Source organism: Pongo pygmaeus, chromosome 10 (genome assembly GCF_028885625.2).
Source record: "Pongo pygmaeus isolate AG05252 chromosome 10, NHGRI_mPonPyg2-v2.0_pri, whole genome shotgun sequence".
Classification (NCBI taxonomy): domain Eukaryota; kingdom Metazoa; phylum Chordata; class Mammalia; order Primates; family Hominidae; genus Pongo; species Pongo pygmaeus.
In genome coordinates this window covers 101,933,653-101,959,383 of record NC_072383.2, presented here as the reverse complement: position 1 = coordinate 101,959,383, position 25,731 = coordinate 101,933,653, and the positions used below count along the sequence as shown (strand labels likewise).

The window sequence follows — 25,731 nt, the reverse complement described above, 5'->3', positions numbered from 1 at the left end:
GTAGAAGAACAAAACAAACCTAAGAGATCAGAGAATGAAATTTTTAATGAACATTGCTTTGGACCACGTTTTTCAGCCCCATTAAAACTTGGAGAGTGTTATAAAGATAGACATATCTGCTTTTATCACCCTTCTTTAAAAACAGTATCACTCCAGAACTGGAATACAAGAGCCATGGCTTTATAAACTTCATACAAATCTCAGATTAATTCAATTGAACAAACATTTGAAAGCAGGGGAGATTGCAGCACATCCTCAGTTGCAGCATCATCTTGAATAGAAGTCTCCATGGCTTCCTTTTACATTGACTCTCTATGTAGCCACTTTGCTATATCATCTGAAGGCTCTAAAGTTGAGAAAGACAGAGTTCTTTCCTCTGAGAGGTAGTAATGTAGTAGAAAGACTTACATGTTATCAGGTATGCTACTACTGTTACTAATAACTTATATTCAAGTGCTGTGCTAACTGTTTTACATGTGTTAACTCATTTAATCTTCATGAAAACCTATGAAGTAAAGTAACTCATTGTATCCTCATTTAGGGAATAGAAAGTGAAGAACTAAAAGGTGAAGGCCCTGGCTAAAAGTCACTTACCTAGTAAGATATAATGCTGGGTAAATATATACAGGAGTGTGAGACACATGCTGTTCAAAGTCTCAAGATTGTTGTGACATGCTGTGAACACAAAGAAGAAAAGCTACTAATCCTAACTGGATAGGAATTATCAGTGGAAACAAAGATGGAATGAAATAAACCAAAAAACAAGCTGATGATTTTGGCAACTGGGCAATTTTTGATGACATTTAAGACAAGTTTCAGCAAGACAGTAGAAGCAGAAACCAACTTCCAGTGGGCTAGGGATGGAATTGTGAAGTAACTTTCAACAACTCTTATGAAGACTGGTGATGATAAGAAGGAAAGAACTGGGGACAGAAACCTGAGGAAAAAGTAGATAAGGTCTTTTTTGGATACAGAAATTTGAGTATATTTTTGGCTGATGGGAATAGGGAAGATGGAAATATCACAAATAAAAAGAGAAACAGGATGCTTTCCAAGATGTATTACATAGTTTCCTGTCTTTTTCAGCAGAATATAAGAAAGATTTAAAACATCTTTCTTAATGACTTAAGATTATTATCATGAATTTCGTTTAGTATTCCCTGTTCTAATTCTGAAATGAGATTTTCAAGTCCTATTGAAACTCCAGTTTAGCGAAATTCTGGCATTGCTAGGAAAGCTGTGGTGGCTTGTGTTTTAAGAAGAACTGAGCACAAACTATAGACTTCCTCTCCTGAAATAAATGCCTAGAAATTTAAGAAACAATATAAATATGTAACCATCTTCAAAAATAAGGAGAATAAATTATAGAGTACCAGAGCAGGGAAGAATTCTAAAAAGAAGCAAAGCATATGGGGATCAGATTAAGGAAACTATAGCTCAGGACCTTGTACGATGGACTGTGGCTACAAAAGGTGAGTGCATGGTTGATGGTAGGGTGGTTAGATGAGATATCATAGTAATAATTATCCAGGTGTTTAAAATTGGTGTTTTCTCTCTTTTTATTGGGTCTGTCCTGCCTCTAAGTGCTTATGTTGAGTAAAGGAGTTTTGTTAGAGAGAAAAGGTGGTGAACAAGACAGAAGAAAGAAGCTATATGTTTAAAAGATAAGCCATTGTGTGGAACAAGTATAGAAAGTAATTTAACAGGAAATCTGATTTATTAAGATGAGTGAAAAAATCAAAAGTCACTCAATATTGGAAAAAAATTGCAATCAAGAAGAGGAGTTTAAAAGCTTAATGAATATTAGAAGAATTTACATCCAAGGAAACAGCGAATAAAGCCATGACAGCAAGGCTTTACAACGTATATAATTAACATTATTAGGGAAGTAAGGAACAAAAGGTTATTAGGGAGAGATAAAGATAAGAGCAGAAATTAATGACATAGAAAATAAACAGAAAAGCTCACTAAACCAAAAGTTAGATTTTTGAAAAGATGAATACGACAAAAACTTTGCCAAAGTTGATAAAAAATAGAAACAAGGAAAGAATAAATGAAAGAAAGACTGAAGGTGCAAGCGAACAATATTATGAATGAAAAATAAGACATAATTACAGACACAGAGATGAGTATGACAAAGATGTATTAAAACTTTATGTTAATAAATTTGAAAACTGGTAGAATGAAATAATTCTAGAATAATATAATGTTAAAAACCTCTTATATAAATATAACTTTATATAAACCTTTATATAAGATAAATAATAATCTAAGAAGAAATAGAAAACCTGCATAGTCATTAAAGAAATAAAATTAATGCTTTAATAAGTCCATTAACAGGGAGTTAACACTTCTTTTATGGGAGAGTTATACTGTGCATTCAGAGAATTGATTATTCTAATCTTAGGCAAACTTCTCCAGAAAATTTAGAATTATCAAATTGATTGCAAAAAAATTTCCTTTTCTTTTTTTTTTTAATATACTATAAGTTCTAGGGTACATGTGCACAATATGCAGGTTTGTTACATATGTATACATGTGCCATGTTGGTGTGCTGCACCCATTAACTCATCATTTACATTAGGTATATCTCCTAATGCTATCCCTCCCCGCTCCCCCCACCCCACAACAGGCCCCAGTGTGTGATGTTCCCCTTCCTGTGTCCAAGTGTTCTCATTGTTCAATTCCCACCTATGAGTGAGAACATGCGGTGTTTGGTTTTTTGTCCTTGTGAGAGTTTGCTGAGAATGATGGTTTCCAGCTTCATCCATGTCCCTGCAAAGGACATGAACTCATCCTTTTTTATGGCTGCATAGTATTCCATGGTGTATATGTGCCACATTTTCTTAAGCCAGTCTATCATTGTTGGACATTTGGGTTGGTTCCAAGTCTTTGCTATTGTGAATAGTGCCACAATAAACATACATGTGCATGTGTCTTTATAGCAGCATGATTTATAATCCTTTGGGTATATACCCAGTAGTGGGGTGGAAAATATTTCCTTTTCTAATTGTTCATTCCTTCCTAAATCTATGCCATTTGCCATATGACTTTGTAGCTTCTCCCATCAAGAGGTGGAGTCTATTTCCTTAATTCTTGCATCTGACTCAGTTTTATGATTTATGTGATTTATGATTTTATGTGATTAGAATGTGGTGGAAGTGATGGTGTGCCAGTGGTCAGCCTGTGCCTCCAGAGCTCTTTCATGCTTCCATGCTTTTGGAATCCAGACACCATCGTGCAAACAACCCCAGGCTAGCCTGTTAGATGTGAAAAACCTGTAATCCAGTCATCCCTGTCACTTCAGCCCATAGCCAAACAACTGCTTGTCAGGCGAGTAAGGACATTCTAGATGATCTGGTCCTCAGCTGATTTATCTGTTAAGCACAGACCTATCAGTGAGCTTGGATAAGTTTGGTTTCACCTGGCCTAAATCAACAGAAATTCGCAGTGGACTCATGAACTCCTGAGCAATAATAAAGGCTTATTGTTTTAAGTCATTGAGTTTTAGGGTGGTTTGTTACATAGCAATAGTCACCTGATGGAAAAATTGGTACCTAGAAATTGAGTGCTATTATAACAAAAACCTAAAGTATGTAATATTGGTTTTGGAACTGGGCTACAAGCAGAGGCTGGGAAAATGGCAAGCAAACTGGCTGCAAAACCTGGAAAAGTGGTGATAACATTGTTATTGGAGGCTGGATAAGGGTGACATATGCTATATAATAAAGCAACTGGCAATACTATTGCCCGAATTAACTTTCCTAAGGGGAAAATAGACCCAACAAATGTTTGGATTTGGCTAAGTTTGTTTCCAGGCAGAATGTTGGAGAGTCAGCTGATTGCCCCGAACTGTAGATAATACACTATGGCAAGAAATAAATGAGTTTAAGAAAGAACTGGCCAGTTTGCAAGCATAATTTACAGGGCACATAAAGAGACCAGAATTGGCTGGGTTAGAAAATAAAATGGGCTGGGTGCAGCAGCTCATGCCTGTTATTCCAGCACTTTGGGAGGGTGCGGTGCTAGGATCCCTTGAGCCCAGGAGCAGAAGACTAGCCTCAGGAACATAGACAGACCTGTCTCTACAAAAAATAAAAAATAGCTGGGCATGGTGGTGCATGCTTGTGGTCCGAGCTACTTGGGAGGCTGAGGTGGGAGCATTGCTTGAGCCTAGGAGGTTGAGGCTGTAGTGAGCTATGTTTGTGCTTCTGCACTCCAGCCTGGGCAACAGAGTGAGACCCTGTCTCAAATAAATAAACAAATAAATAAAATGAAAGAAAAGAAGAAGAAAATAGAAAATATTGTCTCCATTTGGCAAAAGGTATTTAAAATAAAATGGAACCTGGAGGCATAGATAAATTTGAAGTTGTGCTCAACTATTTGTTGAGACCTCAGCATTGCGATGTCCTACAGCAGTTTGACACACCCAAAGTGACAATGATATAGAGAGAGGAAGAGGGAGATGTCTTGAAAACAACTGTGGGTATAATTTTCAGCAAATACATTTAAATTGAATCAGATGTATAAAAGGTCCAGGAAGTTCTTAAGTGAGTTGTATGAAAAAAGCTTTATCAACCTGAAATTAAATAGTCTGAGATTGGTAAAATTCCAAAATGGCCTCTGGGCCCCCAACTTTCTATGGACTGAAAGCAGGCTGAGAAACTTACTCAGCTGCCAGTGCAATCTAGTTTTATTTCAAGAAACCTAGGCTGTGATGAAAAAGGAATCACATCTCTAAGGACAGAGCCAAGATTCATGGTAGAACCAGTGGGTGGAGCAAAAACCCATGAAGAACAGCAGACTGGGAGCCACTCCTGGAGAGTAAAACTGGAGTCTAATTAAGGACACCTTCTTAGGGGAGACCGTGGGGTTGACCTGGCAACAATTGCTCAGTAAGATTTTAGAATTGCTGTGGAACAATGCTGTGACTGCATCAATAGATAACTGATGCACCGCCCCTTCACCTCAAATTATTTGTCATGCAAGGATAATCTTGATATCAAAATCAATGAAAGAAAACATGAGAGAAAAGTTATAGAACAATTTCATGAACACTGATAGAAAATATTGATCCAAAATATTAGTAAATAAATCCAGAACACCGAGTTTATCCCAGTAAAGCAAGAAGAGATTAACATTAGAAAATCAATTAGTACATAATCGTGATATCAAAAATTAAAAGGACAGTGCAGAAAAGGAAAGTTATAGGCAATTTCACTGATGGACATTGATGCAAAAATCCTAAACACAAATCTAGTAAACCAAATCTATCACGTTAAGTTTATCTTAGGGATGCAAGGGCAGATTAACATGAAGAAATCAATTCATTTACCACACTAATAGATTAAGGTAGAAATCTAAATCTAAGGTAAAAACCTAAACCTAATATATTTAATCTAAATACCTAATCAATATATACAATTAATTCCAGTTCATATAACAGCAAGAAACAGAAAATTCAATAATACAAGATATCATTTACAAAACCTAAAAAATTAAAAGATATAATAACTTTTATGCAAAAATTATAAAACCTTATATTAAGATACATTAAATAAAATTCAAAAAGTAGATAAATAAAATTTAAAAAGTAGAAAAATAAAATATATTTATATTTGAAGACTTACTATTATAAAGATTGTCATTCTTCCCATTAATTTTAGAGTTCGTGCATTTTCACTTGAGTGAATGCTTTTTTTTTTTCAAATGGAACTAGAAAAAATTTCTAAAATTTAGATGGGAGAACAAAAAAGCAGGAATGACCAGGATACTCCTGAAGAAAAATAAATTAGGGGAGGGAGAATTGCCTTATTAGATATCAAGAATTGTTATAAATGTGCAGCAATTAAAACATGATTATAGAGAAATAGCCCAATGGAATGGAAGAAAGAGCCACAAATATGGAAACCTGACGTCTCACAGAGCTGGTATTACACACCAAAACATATTATTATCTTATTTTTTTCAAGTGCTTAATAAGTGATTGTTATCATGTCTATTTTTTAAATTTATTTTTTATTTCAATGTGTTTTTGGGGAACAGGTGGTGTTTGGTTATATGAATAAGTTCTTTAGTGGTGATTTCTGAGATTTTGGTGCATCCATCACACAAGTGGTATACACTGTACTCTATGTGTAGTCTTTTATCTCTCACCCCTCTCCCAACCTTCCCCCCGAGTCCCCAAAGTCCATTGTATCATTCTTATACCTTTGTGTCTTGATAGCTTAGCTCCCAATTATGATTGAGAACATACATTGTTTGATTTTTCCATTCCTGAGTTATTTCACTTAGAATAATAGTCTCTGATTCCATCCAGGTTTCTGCAAATGGCATTATTTTTTTCCTTTTTATGGCTGAGAAGTATTCCATGGTGTCTATCTATCTACCTATCTATCTATCTATCTATCTATCTATCTATCTATCATCCATCTATCTATCTATCTATCTATCTATCTATCATCTATCATATTTTCTTTATCCACTCGTTGATTGATGGGCATTTGGGCTGGTTCTATATTTTTGCAATTGCAAATTGTGCTGCTATAAACATGCGTGTGCAAGTATCTTTTTCATATAATGACTTATTTTCCTCTGGGTAGGTATCTAGTAGTGGGATTGCTGGATCAAATGGTAGATCTATTTTTAGTTCTTTAAGGAATCTCCACACTGTGTTGTGTACTGTGGTTGTACTATTAATAGTTTACATTCCCACCAACAGTGTGAAAGTGTTCTCTTTTTACCACATCCACACCAACATCTATTTTTTTTTTTTATTTTTTGATTATGGCCATTCATGCAGGAGTGAGGTGGTATCACACTGTGATTTTGATCTGCATTTCCCTGATAATTAGTGATGTTGAGCATTTTTCTATATGCTTGTTGGCCAATTGTATATCTTCTTTTGAGAATTGTCTGTTCATGTCATTATCCCACATTTTGATGACATCGTGTTTTTTTGCTGATTTATTTGAGTACTTTGTAGATTCTGGATATTAGTCCTTTGTCAGATGTATGGATTGTGAGGATTTCCTCTCACTCTGTGGGTTGTCTCTTAACTCTGCTGATTATTTCTTTTGCTGTGCAGAAGCTTTTTAGTTTAAGCCCCATATATTTATCTTTGTTTTTGTTGCATTTGCTTTTGCGTTTTTGGTCATGAAGTCTTTGTCTAAGCCAATGTCTAGAAGGGTTTTTCCAATGTAGTCTTCTAGAATCTTTATGGTTTCAGGTCTTAGATTTAAGTCTTTGACCCATCTTGAGTTGATTTTTGTATAAGGTAAGAGATGAGGATCCAGTTTCATTCTTCTATATGTGGCTTGCCAATTATCCCAGCACCATTTGTTGAATAGGGTATCCTTTCCCGACTTTATGTTTTTGTTTGCTTTGTCAAAGGTCAGTTGGCTATAAGTATTTGGCTTTATCTCTGGGTTTTCTATTCTGTTCCATTGGTCTATGTGCCTATTTTTATACCAGTCATGCTGTTTTGGTGACTGTGGCATTATAGTATAATTTGAAGTTGGGTAATGTGATGCCTCCAGATTTGTCCTTTTTGCTTAGTCTTGCTTTGTCTATGTGGGCTCTTTTTTGGTTGCATGTGAATTATAAGATTGTTTTTTCTAGTTCTGTGAAGAATGATGGCAGCATTTTGATGGGAATTGCATTGAATTTGTGATTGCTTTTGGCAGTATGGTCGTTTTCACAATATTGATTCTACTCATCCATGAACATGGGATGTGCTTCCATTTGTTTGTGTCATCTATGATTTTTTCAGCAGTGTTTTGTAGTTTTCCTTATACACGTCTTTCACCTCATTGATTAAGTATATTCCTAAGCATTTTATTATTTTTTTGCAGCTATTGTAAAAGGGGTTGGGTTCTTGGTTTGATTCTCAGCTTGGTCACTATTGGTGTATAGCAGAGCTACTGATTTGTGTACATGAATTTTGTATTCTGAAATTTTGCTGAATTCATTTGCCAGTTTTAAGAGCTTTTTGGATGGTTCTTTAGGATTTTCTAGGTGTATGATTATATCATCAGCAAACAGTGACAGTTTGACTTCTTTTTTGCCAGTTTGGATGCCCTTGATTTCTTTTTCTTGTCTGATTGCTCTGGCTAGGACTTCTAGTACTATGTTGAATAGAAGTGGTGAGTGGACAATCCTTGTCTTGTTCCAATTCTCAGGGGAAATGCTTTCAATTTTTCCTCATTCAGTATAATGTTGGCTGTGGGTTTGTCATAGATGGCTTTTATTACCTTACGTTCTATCTTGATTTCATTGTTGACCCAGTGATCATTCAGGAGCAGGTTATTTAATTTCCATGCATTAGCATGATTTTGAGGGTTCCTTTTGGAGTTGATTTCCAATTTTATTCCACTGTGGTCTGAGAGAGTACTCTATATAATTTTGATTTTCTTAAATTTACTGAGACTTTTTTGTGCCCTGTCACATGGTCTATTTTGGAGAGTGTTCCATGTGCTGATTACCAGAATATATATTCTGCAGTTGTTGCATAGAATGTTCTGCAAATATCTGTTAAGTCCATTTGTTCTAGGGTATAGTTTAAGCCCATTGTTTCTTTGTTGACTTTCTGTCTTGATGACATGTCTAATGCTGTCAATGGAGTATTAAAGTCTCCCACTATTGTTGTGTTGCCATCTGTCTCATTTCTTAGGCATAGTAGTAATTGTTTTATAAATTTAGGAACTCCAATGTTACGTGCATATGTATTTAGGATTGTGATATTTTCCTGTTGGACTAGTCCTTTTATCATTATATAATGTCCCTCTTTGTCTTTTTAAACTGTTGTTGCTTTAAAGTCTGTTTTGTCTGATATAAGAATAACCACTTCTGCTCACTTTTGCTGTCCATTTGCATGGAATATCTTTTTCCACCCCTTTACCTTAAGTTTATTTGAGTCCTTATGCTTTAGTTGAGTCTCCTGAAGACAAGCAGAAACTTGGTTGATGAATTCTTATCCCTTCTTCCATTCCATGTCTTTTAAGTGGAGCATTTAGGCTATTTACATTCAATGTAAGTATTGAGATGTGAGGTACTATTCTATTCATTATGCTATTTGTTGCCTGAATACCTTTTTTTAAATTGTGTTATTGTTATATAGGTCCTGTGAGATTTATGCTTTAAGGAGGTTCTATTTTGGTGTATTTCAAGGATTTGTTTCAAGATTTAGAGTTCCTTTTAGCGGTTTGTAGTGCTGGCTTGTTAGTGGCGAATTCTCTCAGCATTTGTTTGTCTGGAAGACTGTATCTTTTTTTCATTTATGAAGCTTAGTTTCACTGGATTCAAAATTCTTTGCTGATAATTGCTTTGTTTAAGGAGGCTAAAAATAGGACCCCAATCCCTTCTACCTTGTAGGGTTTCTGCTGAGAAATATGCTGTTACTTTGATAGGTTTTTTTTTATACCAAATCATATTAGAGAGCTGGCATAATATGTAAATTGCTTAGAACTCTGACTGGCATGTAGTAAACAGTGTATAAAGTTAGCTGCTATTGTTATTGTTATTAGTACTATTACCACTACCATAGATTGGTGACAAAACTATGGACTTATCTGTAAATGGTGCTATCCCATTGAAAAAAAGGAAGTTGACTTTCGCCTCTTGCCATATACAAAAACCAATTCAAGAGCAGTAAGAGACTTAAATAAAAATGACAAATCTCTAACATTTTTAAAAGACAATATAGAAGAACATCTTCATGACCTTAAATGAGGGAAGATTTTCAAAAACAAGACCCAAAGAGTACTAACTATAAAGAGAGGTCTTGATAAGTATAATACTTAAAGAATTGATTCCATTCGTTTAAGCATCATAAGGAAAACAAAATAATGGGAAAGCTCCAAATGGGAGAGAATATTTGCAACACATATAATCCAGAAAGAATATCTAGGGCACATAAATAACTCTTTATAAAAAAATGCAAACCACAACAGGAAAATGGGAAAGGACTTGCACAAGCATTTTACAGAATAACCTATGCTGATGGCCAGTCAGCAAGTGAAGATACTCCTTCTCATTAGTAAATCAAGGAAATGCAAATTAAATTCAAAATGAGATAGCAGCAGGCTCACCAAAAACCCCCCAAAAACCCAAACAAGAGTAAATGGAATGTTGGTGAGGACATGGAACAATTAGAACCAGTACAAATTTGTACAACTAGTTGGAGAAACAATTTGATATATGGTATTGAGTTGAAAAAACTGTTTTTCCTCTGCTCTTGCACCACAACAGTCAACACAGATGAAACATGTGGGATTTTTCTCCACCAACAAACAAGCAATCAATTCTGCAGCAGACACCAACTGGGTTTCCTCCAATTCAATTCTGACATCATCTACCTGGAGATAGTATCAGATGCCACAGGTTGAGGGAGAAGAGAATGATAAGAAACAAACTCACATAGTGTCTACCCCTGAGAGACGGTATGGGGGATGAGCACAGATTGGCAAGCAGTACACAGGAAGTATCAGCATGATTCGTAACATTTTTTTTTATACTTTGGATTCTGGGTTCATGTATGTTTATGTTTATGGTTTATTACTTATGGATATCTACATATGTTCTTTTTTATAATCAAGTATTTTATATTTAAAATATCAAAAATATATTTAAGAAGTAGAAGAAATATATCAAGGCATGTAACAAAGAAAGCTTGTATAGCAATATTAATTTAAGGTAAAATAGATTTCAATGCAAAAGACATTTAAAGAAAAAAAGAAAGGGGCAAATATGATATTGATAAAAGGATTAATTACTAAAGAAGGTATGATAGTCAATATAACTTATATGTGTGTGTGTGTATACATCAAAAACTTATAAAGAAGAAGAGAACTTGCTTATTTGTGCAAGTATATGTACAATCTTATATGGAGAAACTAATTCAAATTCTAGTTAAGTCTTCAAGACACATCTTCACATCTTTCAGAAACAAATGAATCAATTAGACAAACATGAGTATGGCCACAGAAGATAGAACTAACACAATTTACAGGTACATACTTACACATGTGACTGTGTGCAAATACAAATACAAATGGAGAATAACATTATTTAAAAATATACTTGGAAAGTTTTACCAAGTTAACTCATACTAAACAAAAAGGATATTTTAATACATTTCAAAAAGTCGATATTATATAAACCACACTGATGACAGAATTATACAATAAATGATGTATAAAATGCTTCTAATTTTACTTTAAATTTTTATTTAGAAGTTACAAACTAAGAACTAAAAAATAACAGAAGAAAGCCCTTTGTATTAGAACCTATGAAACCCATGAATCCACGTGGGGCTCAGGGAAAAATGTAGACATTTACATATATTTTATTTAGAAACAACAAATAGTATAAAAATGAACTAAGCTTTCAACTTAAGAAGCTGGCAAATTAATATCAAAGTTGGCATTAATAATTATAATTAGTAAAGATAACATAAATTATTAAAATGGGTAACAAACAGCAAAGTTGATCCATAAAACCAAAAATTAATTTTTGTAAAAAACAATAAAATAAACCTTTGGCATATATAACCAAAGAAAAGGAGACAAATGGCACAGGAAAAGAATTTTTATTTGACATTGATGATAAGATACAGGTTTTAGAAACATTAAAATGTTAAAAAAATGTGCAACAGGAAATCTGGAAATAGCTAATTAAAATTTCAGTTTTACATTTCGAGGACTTAGCGTCACCCATCCAATTTGATGTCATCTATAAAGTGCTTAGTCTCTTTCTGTTTCTACGCCCTGAAGAAAATAAGCTTATGTCTGATCTCAACTCAACATGACTTCTTGCACAGCCTTTTTGTACCCTTTATGGTATGTGCCAACCCTGCTCAGCTGGGTAAACTCAGTGGAGAAACACTGCCAAGCAGAGGTTTCAAATGAATGACTTCAACATTTAATTACAGATATGTTTTGTTTGACCTGCAGAGTATTTTTAATTTTTTGAATTATTGCTAATTGAAAAAATAAAGAGATTTCACCTAAAAATTAATGTTTTTGGCATGGCAAAAATCGGAATTGCTGAGGGTTGGATGAGGCTTGTGCTCTTCCATTCACAATAGTCTCCAGTGGGGAGTGTGGAGTGAGAGTCCTGGGATTTAATCTCATCTCTGCCACCCACTAGCAGATTGTCTCAGAAAAGTTACCTAAACTCTAGAGTGCACTAATTTTCCTTATTTGCAACATGGAGGAAACATCAGGCTTAGAAGGTCAATGGATATTGACTAAGATAATGAACATAAAAACATCTGGCAGGGTTCTGGGCCACTGGTTGGGGGCTCATTCTGTATCAGTTTCCTCTTCTGCCTTTGTTGTTCTTCTCTACAACATAAAATTTCTGGCACCTGTTAGTCATAGATAAGCAATAAAATTATCTTGACAAAATATTCAGCAATAATTAACATTCTTTGTGTAGGTGTTTGAAAAGATGAAACTTGTGCTGTTTGATTTCAGTTTATTCTAATATATAGAAGTTACCAGCCATGCACCTCCTTACTAGCCTGAAACTCAAGACTTCAGTTCCTTTTTTTCCCGCCTCCAGGTGGTAACTCTCTCCATTTGACTGTAAGCTGCTTAGAGCACCTGCCCTGTTTACTACTTAGTTCTCAGAATGTAGGGCAAAACCTAGCGTCTAATAGGCATTAAATAAAATAAATATTTGTTGAATGAATGATTGAGAGAGAATGTATAATTTCCAAGGTTATTTCCCTTTTAAACAGTTTGAAAAATTACATATTTTTTTACTCTTTAATACATATATTCTTTTATTCATTTACTCTTTTCTTTTTAAAAAGATCTATGTATGACACATGGAAAGCATGTAGTACAGTGTCTGGCACACAGAAAGTGCTTAATGTATTATTTGTTAATTTAAGAGTTTTATTATCTACATTGTTCTGATCATAAAGCCCTGTGATTTGGTGATTTGTTAAAAAATGATAATGCAGTGTATATCAGGTTGGGAATAAAAGAGGCTATGCCAGGATGTACAGGGAACTGGCAGAATGGAGTGCTGATTTAGATTGCAGCAGGAAAGTGCAATGATAGAATAGGCTAAGGCCCCATTTGTTAGGTTGGAATGTCAACGATAGGGCTTTGCAAGGGAAGCCTCCTTGTCTTCAGCCTGCGAAGATCTTAGGTACCCAAACCAGGAACCTGTTGTTGACTTGCACATCTGTGCTGTCCAGTGCATGCAAATGTCATTGTTCACAGAACTGTCATCCCTGTAAGACTGTGAGACCAAAAAGTAGATGTTAGATCATCAATCGTATCACTCCTTGCTTTTGTGAAGAAATAACTGCCGTGCATGCACATTGGTTATGGTTAGTTGCTGGCATTATCTCATTGTAAATATCTAGAGAAATGTATGTATGTCAGATTTCATAATGTGGAATTTCATAATAAAAGTGATGATATAAAATATTAACATTGAAAGCAGTAAAGGGAAAGTTGTAAAAGTGGAGGAAAATTTGCATGTGAAAATTTTGGTGGACGTTTTAAAGGTTATGATACAGATTTTTGACTTTATTTATTTATTTATTTTTGAGATGGAGTCTTTCTCTGCCACTCAGGCTGGAGTGCAGTGGTGTGATCATAGCTCACTGTAACTTCAAACTCCTGGGCTCAAGTGATCCTCCCACTTCAGCCTCCTGAGTAGCTGGGATTACAGGTGCACACCACCAAGCCTAGCTAATTTTTAAATTTTTTTGTAGAGATGAGGTCTCACTATGTTGACCAGGCTGGTCTTGAATGCCTGGCCTCAATCTGTACTTCAGCCTTGACTTCCCAAAATGTTGGGATTACAGAGATGAGCCACCATGCTGGGGCCAGATTTTTGATTTCTAAGAGAAAATAATTTGTCTTTAATGATTGAGTTTTCTTTAAACTGGATTCACACTTCCCCTTTTCTCAAGAGAAGTTTCTGTCATTCGAGAACACATTTCCTGTTTTCACATTTGCTCATCTGAATATGATGCCAGACCTGAGAGAGAAAGGATGTTGTTCTGCACATCTTGAAGACAGGGCTTGCTTTCCATTGTCCCCAGCCCTCAGCTCACCACTGCTGCTTTTGAGGACTCTCCCTTGGTGAGCTTCAGTCATTCAAACCTGACTCCATTAGGTGCTGCTCACTGCCTTGGAGGCTGCTGCTCCTGTGTGTCAGATCCACAGAGATATCCGAGTTCAGAAATGAGTGGAAAAATACCCATGGTGGGCAGGAAGAGGTGAGAAATTTTTGGTTATGTGAGGAAGGCATTTCTTAAAATAGCCCAGTTTGAAATTGTTGCTTAGTTTTCCTTTTAATGATCAGTTTCAGTTTGAAGGTTTTATATCTACAGGAAAAAAATATTTCAACCATTTTTGCAAAATTTGGCCAAAAGGCTTGAGCTTGTATTAGTATTACCAGTGGCATTAAATCATGAGATCGTTTGGCAAATTGTAAATTTCCTCCCCCTTCTCTGTCCAGTAGTCTAGGAAATAAACTTGCCAATAAGCTTGGGTTAGGGAAGGGTGCCTCAAACCTCATGGGCTATTTGGAAAATATAATACTTAGGAGTCCAACTAGGGAGGAAACAATATTTGCTTTTTGACAGAGTAAAGTTGGTGCTTATCAATTAAAAATGATGCTGGCCATAGGTAGTTAACTGTTTGCTAGGTAAATGAAAAGTAGTTTATTTTTTAAAAATAATTATGGCATGTGTTAATATTCCCAAATTCAAACATAGCAGAAATATAGTAAGATTTCACCCATTATTAGCTTGAAGCAATTCTTGTGTACCCTGTGTTTATATGCAAACTTAATAGATGCTAAGTGTAAAAGAAAGGTTCCATGGTCAGAGGTTGAGAAATGATTGGTGAAGGAATTTAAACACTTTTTTTTTTCACTGTAGAACTTGGCCTAAACTACTGTACATTGTAATTCTCCAAGAGGGGAGCCATGGTGTAGTGTTGTACCTCATTTGAAATGGAGTTAGGCCAATCTGGGTTTTAATTCTGTCCCACTCTTGACAAATCACATAACCTCTTTGAGTTCTGGTTCATCTGCAAAATGGGCGTAAAAGCACATATCTCATGGATTTGTAGTGGACATAAAACACTCAACAAGACCGTTTGCATAATAACAAACGTTAATTTAAAATTCATGCCTCTATTTTCCTTTCTTGAAGTTAGGGGTCTATGGTGAAGTACCCACTTGTACCAGAGTAGGAGTTTGAAGAAGCTGGTCCTGCCATTTCTTGACTGAATGACCTTGGCAAGCCTCTTAACCAAGAGAATTGGGTTACCAATGTCTTCATTTAAAAAAAATGAAACAAAACCTGCCATGTTTGATAGAGCATTTAGGAGAATCAAGTTAGTTTTAAAACTCTTATAGAAATTCTCAAACATCATGCCATTTTATTCACAAATTCTTCAGGATGCATTATTAGTTGGTGAGGCTATTTATATCCATATCTAAATTTACATCTCTATGTTTCCACATATTGGCCATGCTATTATTATGTCAAGCAAAATTAAGTCATTCATCAATACAATTTAGTCCGTATTTCTGTTTCCAAGATTGTCTCAAACATTTCATTTTTGCACTTGGTAAAATTGAGTCACAATCTGAACAAGTTGCATATTCTGCATATGTTGTTATGTGTCTTAAGTTCACATTTGTTTTATAACAATGGGTTCCTTCGGCCCATACCACTCTTTTGTTAGAGAAAATAGGTCATTTCTTTGTAAATTTCCCTCCCACTTCCTGGATTTTGCTGTGTCTTTAACTTGTTCTTCTATTCCCTATCATTTTACAAATGGGTAGTTAGATCTAGAGATTCAATTAGATACTGGTACAATTGTTAGGAAATTGTACTTCAGAGATGTTGCTATATCCTTCTTGTTGCATCATATTATGAGGCACATAATATCTACCTCTTCCCCTTTTATATATCCTGAGGTTGAACAATGAGTTCAGATGGTGTCACCATGATGCTTTCCTTGTGAATTCCTCATTCATAATTCATTAATAATTGTGCTAGCTCCATTTTTGCATTTTATCATTCCTTCTGCAATTTATTAGCTACAGTATTTGTATAAAGAAAAACTTTTTTTCATCAACTATTTGGTTACAATAAAACACAGGAAAGGAAGGAGAAACAATTTCTTGTGGTTTTGTTATGTAATGAATATTTATTCGGGGCCAGGAATTGTGCTAGGTGCTCAGACACAACAGCAAACGTATCTATATCCTACTGTTGGGAAGCTATGGCCTGGGTAATACAAAGGAGTAAGTTAACAATTACTGCATAGGGTGAAATGTAAAGAAAAAAGAAAGTTTATATTTCACTGGGAGTCCTGGGCTTCGGGTTGCTTTTTCTTTACGGTTTTAATCTATTTTGTATAGTGTATTAGTTTGCTTGTGCTGCTATAAAAAATACCACAGACTGGATGGCTTAAACAACAGACATTTATTTTCTCATAGTTCTGGAGGCTGGGAGTCTAAGATCAAGGTGCTGGCAGGTTTGATTCCTTCTGAGGCCTCTGTCTTGCTGATGGCCACCTTCTTGCTGTGCCCTCACATGGTCCTCCCTCTGTGTGTGTATCTGTGTCCTAACTTCTTCTTATGAGGATGCCAGTCATATTGGATTAGGACCCACCTGTACCAACTTATCTAACCTTAATTACCTGCCAGGCATATTGGATTAGGACCCACCTGTACCAACTTATCTAACCTTAATTACCTCTTTAAAGACCCCTATCTCTAAGTAGTCACAACATAAAGTACTGGTGAGGACTTCAACATATGAATTTGGGAGAGAGGCACAATTCAGCCCATAACGTAGAGTAAGAGCATTACATATTATCGCTCTCATTAGACAGCAAGCCTCTTTAGAGAGCAGAAACCTCCTATTGTATGTCATGAATTCTTCAGCACATCAAATAAGGTTCTAGAAAGTGTTTATTAATGTTACAGTAGGTAGCTAGTCAGATATGAGCAGGGCAGGAGAGGGTCCCCCCACTGCCAAGCAGGAGGGTCAGGCAAGCATCAGTTGATGGTCAGGCGGTTGTTGAACTGCCCTCTAAAATAATAATTAGTCGCAGCCAGTGCCAGGGAAAGGCAGTCTTCCAGTAGATAGAAACACCTAAGGCTGGTGATAAGCATCTTGCGGATAAGATCTCAGGAGTTGGGTAAGTGGGGTTAAGCATGCTTACTAAGAGGCAAAATGGCCAAGCTTAACTGGTGTATGACCTTATAGGAACACTTGACTGGTAAGGGAAGAATGCCTCAAGTGAGCATGTATACAACTCCAGTAAACACACTACACATGTGGACAGCCCACCCCAAGGGAAGAATCAGGGGAGAAGTAATGCAACCCCAGAAGCATGCCAACGTGTAATACCCCAAGTTGAAGGTCACTTGATCTCTCAGGTTGTGCACTTGATCTCTCAGGTTGCCTGCTTGACCTTCTTCCAAGTGTACTGTACTTCCTTTCATTCCTGCGCTAAAGTTTTTAAAATAAACTTTCACTCCTGCTCTAAAACCTGCCTCCTTCTCTCCTGCCTTATGCCCCTCAGTTAAATTCTTTCTCCTGAGGAGGCAAGAATTGAGGTTGCTGCAGACCTGTACAGATTCACTGCCACTAGCATACTTTGGTGCTGTGTGACTTGAATATGTTCTGCCACTAACATTAAGAGGTTTCTAGAAAGTCAAATCATAATAGAAAATACTCATTAAAAGCTTGTGTGAATGACAGAATAATGATACAGTGATTATTTCTTAAGCACTTATTGTGGGCCAGGGTACGTAATGTATATGTGTATATTGTCTCATTTCATCTTCAAAATAACCCTCATAGTCGGCTTTCATTATTACTATCAGTACCATTTCCCCTTTTAACTATGAGGAGCTCAAGAGGCCAAAGAGATTAACTTGCCTGTGTTGCCATAACAAGTAAGTGCAGGATGCAGGATTTGAACCCAGAGTCATGGTCTGACTGCAATATTTTACCATCCGTGACATATAGGAAAATGTTTTATAAAGTGTAAATTTTTATAAAAGGTTAGCTATTCATGTGGCTTTGCGGAAGTAATATAGACTCTAGAGTCAAAATGGCCTCTATTTAATTTTCAACTCCACCACTTTTAGGTGTGATTATGGTCTCCTAATGTCTCTGAGCCACAGTTTCCCAATCTAGAAAATGGAAATAGTGGTATCTGCCTGGATGAATGCCGGTGAGCATTTGGAATATTATCTGTGGAGACTCTAGCACAATGTCTGGGAGATTATATTCTTGATAAATGTCAACTAGTATTATATTCTTCTCATAGTACCTTGGTATTTTTTTTTTTTTTTTTTTTTTACTATACTTTGTGTGCAGAACGTGCAGGTTTGTTACATGTGCCATGGTGGTTTGCTGCACCCATCAACTCGTCGTCTACATTAGGTATTTCTCCTAATGCTATCCCTTCCCTATCTCCCCACCCCCCAACAGGCCCCAGTTTGTGATATTCCCCTCCCTGTGTCCATGTGTTCTCATTTTTCAGCTCTCACTTATGAGTGAGAACATGCAGTGTTTGGTTTTCTGTTCCTGTGTTAGTTTGCTGAGAATAATGGTTTCCAGCTTCATCCATGTCCCTGCAAAGGAAACAATCTCATTCCTTTTTGTGGCTGCATAGTATTCCATGGTGTATATGTGCCACATTTTCTTTATCCAGTCTATCATTGATGGGTATTTGGGTTGGTTCCAAGTCTTTGCTATTGTGAATAGTGCTGCAATAAACATATATGTGCATGTGTCTTTATAGTAGAATGATTTATAATCCTTTGGGTATACACCCAGTAATGGGTTTGCTGAGTCAAATGATGTTTCTAGTTCTAGATCCTTGAGGAATCACCACACTGTCTTCCACAATGGTTGAACTAATTTACACTACCACCAACAGTGTAAAAGCGTTCCTTTTTCTCCACATTCTCTCCAGTGTCTGTTGTTCCCTGACTTTTTAATGATCGCCATTCTAACTGGTGTGAGATGGTATCTCATTGTGGTTTTGATTTGCATGTCTCTAATGACCAGTGATGATGAGCTTTTCTTCATATGATTGTTGGCCGCATAGATGTCTTCTTTTGATAAGTGTCTGTTCATATCCTTTGCCCACTTTTTGATGGAGTTGTTTGTGTTTTTCTTGTCAATTTGTTTAAATTCCCTGTAGATTCTGGATATTAGCCCTTTGCCAGATGGATAGATTGCAAAATTTTTCTCCCATTCTGTAAGCTGCCTGTTCACTCTGATGATAGTTTCTTTTGCTGTGCAGAAGCTCTTTAGTGTAATTAGATCCCATTGGCTTTTTTTGCCATTGCTCTCAGTGTTTTAGTCATGAAGTCTTTGCCCATGCCTATGTCCTGAATGGTATTGCCTAAGTTATTTTTCTAGAGTTTTCATGGTTTTTAGGTCTTATGTTTAAGTGTTTAATCCATCTTGAGTTAATTTTTGTATAAGGTGTAAGGAAGAGGTCCAGTTTCGGTTTTCTGCATATGGCTAGCCGGTTTTCCCAACACCGTTTATTAAATAGGGAATCCTTTCCCTATTGCTTGTTTGTGTCAGGTTTGTCAAAGATCAGATAGTTGTAGATGTGTGGCATTATTTCTGAGGCCTCTGTTCTGTTCCATTGGTCAGTATATCTGTTTTTGTACCAGTACCATGCTGTTTTGGTTACTGTAGCCTTGTAGCATAGTTTGAAGTCAGGTAGCGTGATGCCTCCAGCTTTGTTCTTTTTGCTTAGGATTGTCTTGGCTATATGGACCGTTTTTTGGTTCCATATGAAATTTAAAGTAGTTTTCTCTAATTCTGTGAAGAAAGTCAATGGTAGCTTGATGGGGATAGCATTAAATATATAAATTACTTTGGGCAGTATGGCCATTTTCATGATATTGATGCTTCCTATCCATGAGCATGGACTGTTTTTCCATTTGTTTGTGTCCTCTCTTATTTCCTTGAGCAGTGGTTTGTAGTTCTCCTTGAAGAGGTCCTTCACATCCCTTGGAAGTTATATTCCTAGGTATTTTATTCTCTTTGTAGCAATTGTGAATGGGAGTTCACTCATGATTTGGCTCTCTGTTTGTCTATTATTGGTGTATAGGAATGCTTGTGATTTTTGCACATTGATTTTGTATCCTGAGACTTTGCTGAAGTTGCTTATGAGCTTAAGGAAGTTTTGGGCTGAGATGATGGGGTTTTCTAAACATACAATCATGTCATCTGCAAACAGAGACAATTTGACTTCCTCTCTTCCTATTTAAATATGCTTTATTTTTTTCTCTTGCCTGATTGCCTTGGCCAGAACTTCCAATACTGTGTTGAATTGGAATGGTGAGAGAGGGCGTCTTTATCTTGTGCTGGTTTTCAGAGGGAATGCTTCTAGCTTTTGCTCATTCAATATGATATTGGCTGTGGGTTTGTCATAAATAGCTCTTATTATTTTGAGATAAGTTCCATCAATACCTAGTTTATTGAGAGGTTTTAGTATGAAGGGGTGTTGAATTTTATTAAAGACCTTGTCTGCATCTATGGAAATAATCATGTGGTTTTTGTTATTGGTTCTGTTTATGTGATGGATTACGTTTATTGATTTGCGTATGTTGAACCAGCCTTGCATCCCAGGGATGAAGCTGACTTGATCACAGTGGATGAGCTTTTTGATGTGCTGCTGGATTCAGTTTGCCAGTATTTTATTGAGGATTTTCACATCAATATTCATCAGGGATGTTGGCCTGAAATTTTCTTTTTTTGTTGTGTCTCTGCCAGGTTTTGGTATCAGGATGACATTGGCCTCATACAATGAGTTAGGAAGGAGTCCTCTTTTTCTGTTGTTTGGAATAGTTTCAGAAGGAATGGTACCGGCTCCTCTTTGTACCTCTTGTAGAATAAGGCTGTGAATTCATCTGGTCCTGGACTTTTCTTTTTGTTGGTAGGCTATTAATTACTGCCTCAATTTCAGAACTTGTTATTGGTCTATTCAGGTATTTGACTTCTTCCTGGTTTAGTTTGGGAGGGTGTATGTGTCCAGAAAGTTATCCATTTCTTCTAGATTTTCTAGTTTCTTTGCATAGAGGTGTTTATAGTACTCTCTGATGTAGTTTGCATTTCTGTGGAATCAGTGGTGACATCCCCTTTATCATTTTTTATTGTGTCTGTTTGTTTCTTCTCTTTTTTCTTCTTTATTAATCTGGCTAGTGGTCTATGTATCTTGCTAATCTTTTTGAAAAACCAGCTCCCGGATTCTTGGATTTTTTGAAGAGTTTTTCATGTCTCTATCTCCTTCAGTTCTGCTCTGATCTTAGTTATTCTTCTTCTAGCTTTTGAATTTGTTTTGCTCTTGCTTCTCTAGTTCTTTTAATTGTGATGTTAGGGTGTCAATTTTAGATCTTTCCTGCTTTCTCCTGTGTACATTTAGTGCTATAAATTTCCCTTTAAACACTGCTTTAGCTGTGTCCCAGAGATTCTGGTATGTTATGTCTTTGTTCTCACTGATTTCAAAGAACTTACTTATTTCTGCCTTAATTTCGTTATTTACCCAGTAGTCATTCAGGAGCAGTTTGTTCAGTTTCCATGTAGTTGTGTGGTTTTGAGTGAGTTTCTTAATCCTCAGTTCTAATTTGATTGCACTGTGGTCTGAGAGACTGTTTGTTATGATTTCCGTTCTTTTGCATTTGCTGAGGAGTGTTTTACTTCCAATTATGTGGTCAATTTTAGAATAAGTGTGATGAGGTGCTGAGAAGAATGTATATTCTGTTGATTTGGGGTGGAGAGTTCTGTAGATGTCTGTTAGGTCCACTTGGTCCAGAGCTGAATTCAAGTCCTGAATATCCTTGTTAATTTTCTGTCTCATTGATCTGTTCAATATTGACAGTGGGGTGTTAAAGTCTCCCACTATTATTGTATGGGAGTCTAAATCTCCTTGTAGGTCTCTAAGAACTTGCTTTATGAATCTGGGTGCCTCTGTATTGGGTGCATATATATTTAAGATAGTTAGCTCTTCTTGTTGCATTGATCCCGTTACCATGATGTAATGACTTTCTTTGTGTTTTTTTTTTTTTTAATCTTTTTTGGCTTAATGTCTGTTTTATCAGAGACTAGGATTGCAACCTCTGCTTTTTTTTTTTTTTTTTTTTTTTTGCTTTCCATTTGCTTGGTAAATATTCCTCCATCCCTTTATTTTGAGCCTATGTGTGTCTTTGTATGTGAGATGGGTTTCTGAATACAGCACACCGATGGGTCTTGACTCTTTTTACAATTTGCCAGTCTGTGTCTTTTAATTGGGGCATTTAGCCCATTTACGTTTAAGGTTAATATTTTTATGTGTGAATTTGATCCTGTCATTATGATGCTAGCTGGTTATTTTGCCTGTTAGTTGATACAGTTTCTTCATAGTGTTGATGGTCTTTACAGTTTGGTATGTTTTTGCAGTGGCTGGTACTGGTTTTTCCTTTCCATATTTAGTGCTTCCTTTAGGAGCTCTTATAAGGCAGTCCTGGTGGTAACAAAATCTCTCAGCATTTTCTTGTCTGTAAAGGATTTCATTTCTCCTTCACTTATGAAGCTTAGTTTGGCTGGATATGAAATTCTGGGTTGAAAATTCTTTTCTTTAAGAATGTTGAATAATTGCCACCACTCTTTTCTGGCTTGTAGGGTTTCTGCCAAGAGATCCGCTGTCTGATGGACTTCTCTTTGTTGGTAACTTGGCGTTTCTGGCTTCCCTTAACATTTTTTCCTTCATTTCAACCTTGGTGAATCTGACAATTATGTGTCTTGGGGTTGCTCTTCTCGAGGAGTATCTTTGTGGTGTCTGTATTTCCTGAATTTGAATGTTGGCCTGTTATGCTAGGTTGGGGAAGTACTTCTGGATAATATCCTGAAGAGTGTTTTCCAACTTGGTTCCATTCTCCTCATCACTTTCAGGTACACCAATCAAACGTAGGTTTGGTCTTTTCACATAGTCCAATATTTCTTGGCGGCTTTGTTTGTTTCTTTTCATTCTTTTTTCTCTAATCTTGTTTTCACACTTTATTTCATTAAGTCAATCTTCTATCTCTGAGATTGTTTCTTCCACTTGATCAGTTCAGCTTTGATACTTGTGTATGCTTCACGAAGTTCTTGTGCTGTGTTTTTCAGCTCCAACAGGTCATTTATGTTTTTCTTTAAACTGGTTTTTCTAGTTAGCAATTCCTCTAACCTTTTTTCAAGGTTCTTAGCTTCCTTTCATTGGGTTAGAACATGCTCCTTTAGCTCAGAGGAATTTATTATTACCCACCTTCTGAAGCCTACTTCTGTCAATTCATCAAGCTCATTCTCTGTCCAGTTTTGTTCCCTTGCTAACAAGGAGTTGTGATCCTTTGGAGGAGAAGAGGCGTTCTGGTTTTTGGAATTTTCAGCCTTTTGGGGCTGGTTTTTCCTCATCTTTGTGGATTTATCTAGCTTTGGTCTTTGATGCTGGTGACCTTTGGATGGGGTTTTTGTGTGGATGTCCTTTTTCGTTGACGTTGATGCTATTCCTTTCTGTTTGTTATTTTTCCTTCTAACAGTCAGGCCCCTCTGCTGCAGGACTGCTGGAGTTTGCTGGAGGTCCACTCCAGACCCTGTTTGCCTGAGTATCACCAGCAGAGGCTGCAGAACAGCAAAGATTGCTGCCTGTTCCTTCCTCTGGAAGCTTGTCTCAGAGGGGCACCCGCCAGACGCCAGCTGGAGCTCTCCTGTATGAGGTGTCTGTCGACCCCTGCTGGGAGGTGTCTTGCAGTCAGGAGGCACGGGGGCAGGGACCCACTTGAGGAGGCAATCTGTCCCTTAGCAGAGCTCAAGCATTGTGCTGGGAGATCCGCTGCTCTCTTTAGAGCTGGCAGGCAGGAACGTTTAAGTCTGCTGGAGCTACGCCCACAGCCACCCCTTCCCCTAGGTGCTCTGTCCCAGGGAGATGAGATTTTTATCTATAAGTCCCTGACTGGAGCTGTTGCCTTTCTTTCAGAGATTCCCTACCCAGAGATGTGAAATCTAGAGAGGCAGTCTGGCTACAGTGGCTTTGCCGAGCTGTGGTGGACTCCACCCAGTTCCTACTTCCCAGTGGCTTTGTTTACACTGTGAGGGGAAATCCACCTACTCAAAAGCCTCAGTAATGATGGACACCCCTCTCCCACTAAGCATGAGTTTCCCAGGTCAACTTCAGACTGCTGTGCTGGCAGCGAGAATTTCAAACCAGTGGATCTTAGCTTACTGCTCTCCATGGGGGTGGGATCCACTGAGCTAGACCACTTGGCTCCCTGGCTTTAGCCCCCTTTCCAGGGCAGTGAATGGTTCTGTCTCGCTGGTGTTCCAGGCACCATTGGGGAATGAAAGAAAAAACAAAAAAAACCCAAAAAAACTCCTGCAGCCAGCTTGGTGTTTGCCCAAACGGCTGCCCAGTTTGTGCTTGAAACCCAGGGCCCTGGTAGTGTAGGTACGCGAGGGAATCTCCCGGTCTGCAGGTTGCAAAGACCATGGGAAAAGCATAGTATCTGGAATGCACTGTTCCTCATGGCACAGTCCCTCATAACTTCCTTTGGCTAGGGGAGGGAGTTCCCTGACCCCTTGCATTTCCTGGGTGAGGTGTTGCCCTACCCTGCTTCGGCTCACCCTCCGTGGGCTGCCCTCACTGTCTAACCAGTCCCAGTGAGATGAGCCAACTATACCTCAGTTGGAAATACAGAAATCACCTGCTTTCTGCGTTGATCTTGCTGGGAGTTGCAGACCGGAGCTGTTCCTATTCGGCCATCTTACCAGCCACTCGGTATGTTTTTATATCCAGTGATTTTCTTATTAGCTGATAGGAAACCATCACAAATGAATGAAGACAAAAGGATAGTAGCAACATATTTTCCTTATTATAGCTGACCCCAGAGATACAGATTCAGTTTGTAGATTCATTAGCTCATTTCCACAGCGTTTATTTTTTGTGCCCACGGCATGTGACAAATGGGAAGAGGCACCATGTGCAGGGGGATCTTAATCACTTTGGAGCTTGTGCTCAAAAGGCTTCACTTCTGCACGGTGATTGGTGTAGATGCATTTCTAGTAAGTTAAGTTGCAATGTCCTCCATTCATTCATTTGCCAAAATGGCCCAAATGTCATCCAATACACAAAATTATAACAAAAATATGAACAGAATAAATAGCATCATGCATTTACTTTGAAATCCATCTTCAGGTAATAGAGTTGAATAAATTTTTATATTAAACAATAAAAACTTATGTGATGGGTTATTTATAAATTTCAGTAGAACTACTCTGGAGTCTAATTCTCAACTTGTTATCTTTACAGGGGATGCCGAGAGCTTTGACTTCATTTGGAATGTTAAATTGCCATAATTCTTTTTTTGAAACTTGTTAAATTTTAACTAGAGGCATGCTCTTTCTGCTCCACTTGGGGGAAAAACATATTTTAAATATCTGTCAAGTCTGTCGTCATTCCTCATAGAAATGTGACTAATTTTAAGCCTGAAAATGTTGATCTGCTCCGAGGAATGCTGCAAATGTTACCCAGTGAACATGCAATGGAAGCACATGTACAAACAGTAGAGCACAAAATCTTCTCAGAAGTTTCCTGGTGCATTAATACTGGAAGACTTGATTTGAAAATTTCCCATTCAACTCTACTAAAGAGTAGGGGATGGGGTGGGGAGAGAAAACCCACTTATCTTAAA

At 37.1% G+C, this 25,731-nt stretch overlaps 1 protein-coding gene across 4 annotated transcripts in view; it reads left to right on the top strand.

The window, feature by feature from the left end:
* Nucleotides 1-25,731, top strand: part of C10H12orf42 (chromosome 10 C12orf42 homolog) — a 187,561-nt gene that overhangs the window by 40,474 nt on the left and 121,356 nt on the right. The gene's annotated exons all lie outside the window — the stretch shown is intronic.